The 8,030-nt window shown below is 40.9% G+C and overlaps 1 long non-coding RNA gene across 1 annotated transcript in view; it reads left to right on the top strand.

The window, feature by feature from the left end:
* Positions 1–3,400: 3,400 nt before the first annotated feature.
* The window catches only part of LOC115264570 (uncharacterized), a 40,441-nt gene continuing 35,811 nt past the window's right edge, over positions 3,401–8,030 (top strand). The window contains exon 1 of the long non-coding RNA XR_003896243.2: positions 3,401–7,506. This is a non-coding gene — a long non-coding RNA (uncharacterized LOC115264570). The remainder of the gene's footprint in view (positions 7,507–8,030) is intronic.

Raw genomic sequence — 8,030 nt, 5'->3', positions numbered from 1 at the left:
TTAACTAGAAAAGAACTCAAGAAACAACATCAGTTTGACACTAATGAAAATTCGATCGCGTCAAACATGATGTTTGAGCATTGGTTTCTCTTTTTGGAGAAATTCTGGCCAAACATTTCTATAGGTCCTAAGTGCAGATGAGAGGCTCTCTTTAAGTCTCCTCTCTTTCTATTATAACGTGCTTGTATTTATAAGTTTTTGTTCCCTTCTTGCATCGGAAGATAGATGAAACAATCCTTTTCCGATCTACACATCACAAATTGTTAAAATGTCCTCTGTGACATCGTAATAATTTGAAGAGAATCGGAACAAAGAGAGCCTCTCTTTTGCAGATTGGACCTTTAGATATGTTTGTCGCCAAATATTAAACCCTGTGTACTAACAGCTTAACCTTCCTTTTGCATCACGTTGGAAACAGCTTGCTGAAGCAAAGTGCGGTTTAGATCAAAAATGGCCCTAATGCCCAAAGGAGGGTTAAGCTGTGCATGAAACTGCAACGACAATTGAACAGACACGCAAACTTTGGAATGCCTGTGGATACGTCACGCGTTACCAGATTTTTGGCCAATCCATCTAGGCAGCGAGATCCCTCTCTCGGTCCCCATACTATAAATGAGACAGTGGCAGCAATCGTCGTGGCGCACTTTGAACTTTCCTTCGTCTTGCGCACTCCGATTGCGTTATTATTGCCTCAAGTTAGCAGTTAGCCGCCACTTTTAGTTAAATAAAAACAATCATGGATCGCCGAATCGTGCCAAGAGATCCCCCCTGCCAAACCAAGACAGCTTTGTTATGTTTGCTCAGATGGGGGTATGCCTAGTTTTTTTTTCGGAGCCTAAGTAATAGGTGTTACGTGCTTGCTATTTTGATTTGTGGCTTTATGTTTTAGAGTTTCTGTTGGGCAAAGTGGCTTCTCCGAGTGCTCCGATGCGACGGCTAGTTGTCCGACCGACCGAGCGACCGCGCCATCCTTGAGCTCTCCGGACTGGAGGTCAGCTTGTTTCTGTGCCCTTAGTGAAGTGCTTTGCTTCCGCAAAATCCACTTGACATGTAAATGATTTACGTGCTATGATGGGTCAATTTGTGGGAAAATATGGGTTAGACAAGTTGTCATAATTATCAGTTATATGGAATTGCTCTTCTTCAAGGGTTGTTTGGTATGACACGTCATGAGAGACAAAGGCTACTTCTCAGCTCAGTGTTCTATGAACACTATCATAGATATTATATATGAGTTTCTTTTGTCATTCTTAAATCTTGTAACAAGCTCAACGATACTAAATGAGCAAGAAAACTTTCAATAAGGAATGATCATCGACCGAACAGTAAGGTCTTCCCAGTCACTTGCTACACGTGTTTGCTTTGTAGTCTACACGTCCGATGTGATAAATTTTAATTTACTAGTTGATCACTGAATGGAACTTTAATTGAATAACCAGTTTTAAAGCAAAACTATTTAATTGTATTCCTTAAAAACAGCAATTTCATCTCCCGTTCCCCCCATGGTGTAGTACAAATGAAATTGATGTCGTAAATCAAAAAAGTTTCGCGATGACGAGAATGAATATCTACATGAGCAGGAAATGAGAATAAAAACACGTTTCCAAATTGGGTCGTCGGTCTGGACATAAGAGATACAAAAATGCGAATGAACGACATAAGTGAGTTGTAAATGGAGGGATCAGCTTGCTCGAATGTCGCGTTAAGGAAAGTATTATTATTATTTATACAAATGTGATATCAAATTGCTCAGATTTATTTCAATTTCGGTGTTGATGTTGCCGGTAATCTTTCCACAAGGTTGTCCGGTTGTTTGTTTTGATTGTGATGTGACTGGAAGTAGATGTAATTTGACAAGCTTTTCCTCCCTTACCAATTTAACTAGGATTTCAAAAGTAACTAATGAGTTCAACTTGAGGTGGTTGAAGATCAAATTTAAGCACTTCAGTTTTACTAGTGTTCAAGGCGTCTAAGTGGCAATCTGAATCTCAAAACTAGGCCTCTTAAACACCTGACTGGTTGTCGGATCTTTACTAATCACTATCTTACTAAAGAAAAACTTCACACCAGCATATGCATATCAATTCCAATAAATTAGCAGTAAATCATGCCGTGATGAAAATGAATGTATCTCGACAATGTTTTCATCACTTTCCAACATCACCCCAGACAGAAGAAATCTGCATCAATCGCATCAGAATCGCCATCAACCGGATCGAACGCGGCGCAAGCAATTTGCATCTCCGCGTAACCAAATGGCCGTGACTCAGTCGGTGGTAGTAGCGGCTACATCGAATTTGATCTTCCATTTTACAAGTTGGTACCTGAGTAACTAACCCACCTGCGGGGCGCCATCCGCACACCGAGTTGTAAATTATTCCGCGCTCTAGTTGAAGGCCACAATTCCGACGACGATTGATCGTCGTAAAAGTTATGGTAAGCAAAAAAAAAAATAAAAAATTGCCCAGCGTAGCGTCGTCGTGATCGACCAAACAACACCACTGCTGCTGCGCTGCCGGATCGAAACCACTCCGAGTCGGTATGGATCCACAGAGTCAAGGCGTCACTTTTCGTCCATTAAAAGAAAAAAAAACGCACCACGGTGCGATTCACTGTGCAAATGAAGTAGAGGGTGTCGGGGTTAAATGCAGTTTGCTTATCATCATCATCGTTCACATCATACTGAAGAAAATCAAGGAATTTCGAGAGTTTCTCTATACCTGGTGCTTCTTGATTACGGAAAAGCTTTCGACCATCTCAATGTGGGAAGCCAGGGCGTCTCTGTGAAAATCTTCGGCCTCATTGAAGCACAGTACGAGGCATTTTCATGCGAAGTATTGCAAAACGCTATCTTGTCAGATTCCGTTCGAGTCTGCGTTGGAGTAAAGCAAGGACCCAGAAGGTAGGGAACGATGGGACCAAGAAGCCGTTCTCTCCCGTGTTGAATAAAGCAAGGGGCTTAAACCTTGCTCATCCCCTATAGGATAGGACAGCCCAGTAAGAGAACACCCCTTGGACCCTAGTGAGCAGACGGAAGAAGAAGCTATCAGATTAGAGTGATGAAGATACCCAAGTAACCAAAAGTTCAGCTTCCCATGACAAAATGCACTTTCAAGCAGTGTCGCGAAGCATCAGCGTACAAGTCACAAAAAAGCTGATGAACACCAAGCTTGTATCACCCTGTCTCTGCGGTTTCTGATTCGCTCTCTCTACAGTCGCCAACACCAGACAGAATCCCATCATAGTCACCTGGTCACCCTTGTTTTGCTACACGCAGAACTCGATGTACACAGCGCAACGAGTAACTTTCACGCAGCGACCGAAAAGACAAAAGAATTTTCACGCAGATTTGTGTAACATCGGATCAACACAAAAATTGTGCTGATCCGGTGTTACACAAATCTGCGTGAAAATTCTTTTGTCTTTTTGCTCGCTGCGTGAAAGTTACTCGTGCGCTGTGTTGTTTCATTTAAGGGTGTACAATCATCCTGACTTGGATACGGCTCATGTGAGTGTCATGACTCTCTCCGTCGCCTCAAGCAGATGCACGCGCAACAGCATGTAAAACTATGCATGTGTATTATCACAAGCACGGTACTACGTCATAAATCCTATTCGTTTTGCATAGGTCGGTTTAAATGCACACATTGAGCGCACCACGCAGTTCGCCCTGGCTACGGCAAACGCTCTCACTTCGCCCGTTATGCATCGTTGCTCAGAGAGATTGATTCTCTCGCAACCCGCCTGAGGCATACGTAAAGCTGCGAAGGGTGGAACCCACAACATGTTTGTCATACCAGGCGTGACATGCTAGCTGGTTCGTATCACCTTGGGAAGGGTGACTCCAGAAAGCGGTTCAAGTGATTGTCTCGTGATGGTCGCGATTATTCGCAAAACTGCTTTCAAGTTCCGCGAAATTCAAATAAAGTTCTAAATAAACATTCTGGCTGATTAAGAGGCTAACGATGTGCCTTGCTGCTCCAAGTGTTCAATCAAGTATTTATCCATGAATTCCTTCCACTCCACAGGAACTTCTCTAATACCCTCTAATTGCCAACAAATCCTAAGATTTTCTGCGATTCCTCCAAAGATTCCTGTATTTAAGAGTTCCACTAAGGATACTTTGTAACTGCCGACTAGCTCAGTAGGGGAGCCTTCCTGAGACTCCCTGAAACAAAACCTCAGGGTCGGCATGCTTCTCGACCAGTTATTCGCGGGCAGGGAATCTTCGCACTGTCGTACATAAAAACTCACGTCACGTTACATTTACACATTTATTCCCGGAATTTTCCGGCCTCTTCTTCTTCTACCACTTTCCTCTTTCCCACATTCTTATAGTCTAATCTAACCTGTTCTTTCACTTCTTCGGGGCCCCGTCTTCTACCTTCCACCACCACACAGCGTACACCTTCAGGTCTTCATCGATGGCGGCGTGCACAGCTAGTGTCTGCCGGTTCTTCTGCGGCCTTACGGGGTGGCGAAGCAAGTCGATGGCAGCATTCGCAGGCCCTTCTGGGTGTCCGGCGTTCGAGTATGTTGACGGACTCGGAACTCTCCGGATCATCCCAACGTAGGGGGGGGGGGTGATTTGAATCTTCTACAGAACCGTAGTTCTGTCCCAAAACAGCGGGGTTCTGCTGTCCTTCGCTTCACTTCTTTCTGTCTTCCACTTCTCTGGTGGTTCTTTTGCGACTCTTTAAGAATTATGGAGTCGAGTGTAGATGGTTCACTGGCCTCCAGTATTCGGACAGTGACCCAAGGCATTCTATTGTCGTTTGTAGTGCCCGTTAGCCCGTTCGTGTGCATATCTCCTTCCATCTTGGTTCAGCATCTGCCACCCCTTTTAGGCTACCAAAAAGGACTTCGTTTTCCCTCTGGTGGTGGGTTTCGGAAGTAGCGTGGAAGGTGGCGTAGTACGGTAGTCTACTAAACTATGGACTAGACTAACAGTAACTGACGGAGAAAACTGCACAACACATACGAACACTACCTGCACTATTTTATATTAAACACGATATACAATCAACACAAAATCTCAAAAACACTCCACACTAAACTGTGAACACTTACACTCTCCCCCAGCTCGGGTAAAAAATATTTACAAAGTAAATATTTTTTCCACAGATTACACTAGACTTCCCCGGTTACACGTACCTCTGAACCTACCAACACAAACCACTCAACATCAGAACAAATTCACTTCAACCGACGGTAGTTCACAAAACACTTGACTCGAAACGTACTAGATTAAGTCATACAGAAATACATCAATGAAACACATTGTAAAGGACCAGTAAGTACGTTTACAGAGTATCGGGGTCATAGGTTTTCATCGTTGTTACCAACTCCTCACAATTTAGAGATTAACTCTGTACTGACCGTCAACGCGATTGCTCTGGTCTCCAGCGATCAAATGCGCAAACCTTGAGCTTGGCAACCTCTTCCAATACTTACATTTTGTCCATACGATTGTTTAAAAAGCTTTCTTCACGACGAAACAAATGACAATGCTCTATTTACACTACGTATTTACATTATTTACAAGTATTTACAGATTAAAATTTCATTCAACAAAGCTACGGTATAGTACGGTAAAATGGTGCTTTGAAATGTTTCACCGGTTTGTCGGAGTTGTGATCGTTCTAGTACTACTTGTTTCGAATTCCATTCGAACAATAGTCTATTGGTGTGCGTTTGTATTGAGATGATTTCGAACTGTCAAACTACTAATTACACTAGTTTACAGCATTTTTGAACTCGGTAAGCTGATGATCATTTTTGGTGTAGAATCATGCCCTGAGTTTGAAAACGCGAAGGAAAAAAACTACAGTAGAGCGGAAATTTTTTCGACCTTCCATACAAGGTTGATGATTTGAAAACGATTTTTGTTCTATTTTTAAGCAACGTCGCTCACTTCACACACCTCATTCTCCGTAATCAATGCTCCGATTGAGCTGAATTTTTTACTGTAACTCGCCTACATATGATATGTCAAATAAACGTTGAGAAACAATTTTTAGAACGATTTTTTCTTATTAAAAAAAATACATTTCTTCACATATTTTTGGAAATTTAGCTAAAATTTAAGGAGATCGTCCCTAAAACTCGCCAATATCTTGAATTTCATCAATCTGACGCAAAACCTGCATTCAGATGATCGAATGGTATTGTATTCAGCTTTTAATTTATGGAAAAAGATTTGAAATTGGTTGAACAAAACGCAAGATATTTGAATTTTGATTAATTCCATAATTTTAAAAATTGTAAAACTCAATATTAAGCTAAAACATAAAAACTGCTCTACTTAAAATTTTTTGAAGCACGGATTCGAAATCAGTGCTAAATTGTACTTCAAAAATGTTGGTCGTTGACAGAAGTTCACAACTTTCGTTTTATTTTGTAAACTAGTGTTATTGTGCAATGTTATGGTGATGAAATATGATCAACATGAGGTAAGTACGATGAATTTTAATTCAAGAATTATTTCTTAGCCGGCGAGTGAAAAATCCCCGTAGATTGATGGCCAAAACAAATCCGGAAATGGATCTTCACTGCAAAAGATAAAATTCTTGAATCAGAATCCATCAAATACAATGATTTGAGAATTTTCATTAAAAGTGAGGTTATACTGCATGAATCTATTAGGCAAAAGAGATAATTGAATTGATTGCTTTAATGATTCAATGAACTATGATTATTTTCATTCTTTGGTCTGTGATTTCACTATTAGTTTTCACCTTATTTTCTTTTTTTTCTGAACTAAGTGAATTCCTATGGCTAACAACTACGAAACAAAATTATAAAAATCAAGATAAATTTTACAAACGTTACAACATGCAAAAACAAATTAAAATATTGGAATGGCCATCATGCAAAATATATACAAAAATTTACAAGGAAATCCTTTTCAATTTAGGTTGATTTAGCGAGAATTTGGTGTTAAGAAGTTCTCCTAGACAAAGCTTTTAACAGGAGGTACTCCGCAACCAAATCTCATTCAACACAATTATACACGCACTTAATGCTTTTCGCTTTCAGCTACTACTACCATTCACTTAACGCTTCTCCATTCAGATTTTTGCTAAGTCTGATTAGATAATTGTTGACAATCAGACTAGCTACTGAAAATGAGATATCCAGCGCATCATTCTGTCTCACTTCCACTATGGGTACAAAGTGATCAGACATTCAAAATACATGGGCCCATTAATCACATATTAAAATCTTCCTAGGTGTTTCTCCAATTACTGCCTCCGCAGCTTCGACACAAGATGACGTCCCCTAGACCAAGCATCCGAAGAGTAGCTCGTACGAGGACTGGATGGAATAGTGTCTCTAGATGCAGTATTTACAGAGGTAACTATCCATTCCAGTTGTACTGACCCTTCGCTCCACACTTGCCTATTTATCCATCTTTCTCTTTTTTAGGAAATCTAGTCTCCCTACAGACGATCCTTCCTGTTTTGAGTGACCAGGCACTCGTGTGGCCTCACCGTCTCACTTGTGGTGAGTATATCCAGCAATTTGTATTGCTCCTACCATCTACCTAGGCTACTAGATGCACGCAATTCAACCACATTCACCAACACCTTTCTACCGCAATCCCTGAGAAAGAAGAAGTGTTGACTTCTCAGTTCATCGTAGTGTAGTCCGCTGTTGGTGTAAGCGATGAATTTTGTGATCTAGTACCACCTATCTATGCTTCCCTGAGCACCTTTCTACTCTTTTGCTCTAAACAGAGTCTGAAAAACATTTGGCCATAGTGCTCGAATTCAAATTCGCAACACTAGGACTATTACCACACAAAAACAAATAACCAGTCAAAAGCTGAGTTTTGGCTGGGAGAACAACATTGTAGAAAACTCTAGGAATTCTTACCTAAAAGAATTAGATTTTCTAAATGGTTCGGTAATAAAAACTGTCTCCGACATTCAAACGCTAGCTTGTATGTGGAAACCAGACTCCTCTTTCGTGTGAAACTTTTCACTAGGCATGTTTTTCTCTACTATTTCTTCTTTACATCCTCTTTC

This window comes from Aedes albopictus, chromosome 3 (assembly GCF_035046485.1).
Source record: "Aedes albopictus strain Foshan chromosome 3, AalbF5, whole genome shotgun sequence".
In the NCBI taxonomy this organism is placed as follows: domain Eukaryota; kingdom Metazoa; phylum Arthropoda; class Insecta; order Diptera; family Culicidae; genus Aedes; species Aedes albopictus.
This window is presented reverse-complemented; position numbering and strand designations above follow the sequence as displayed.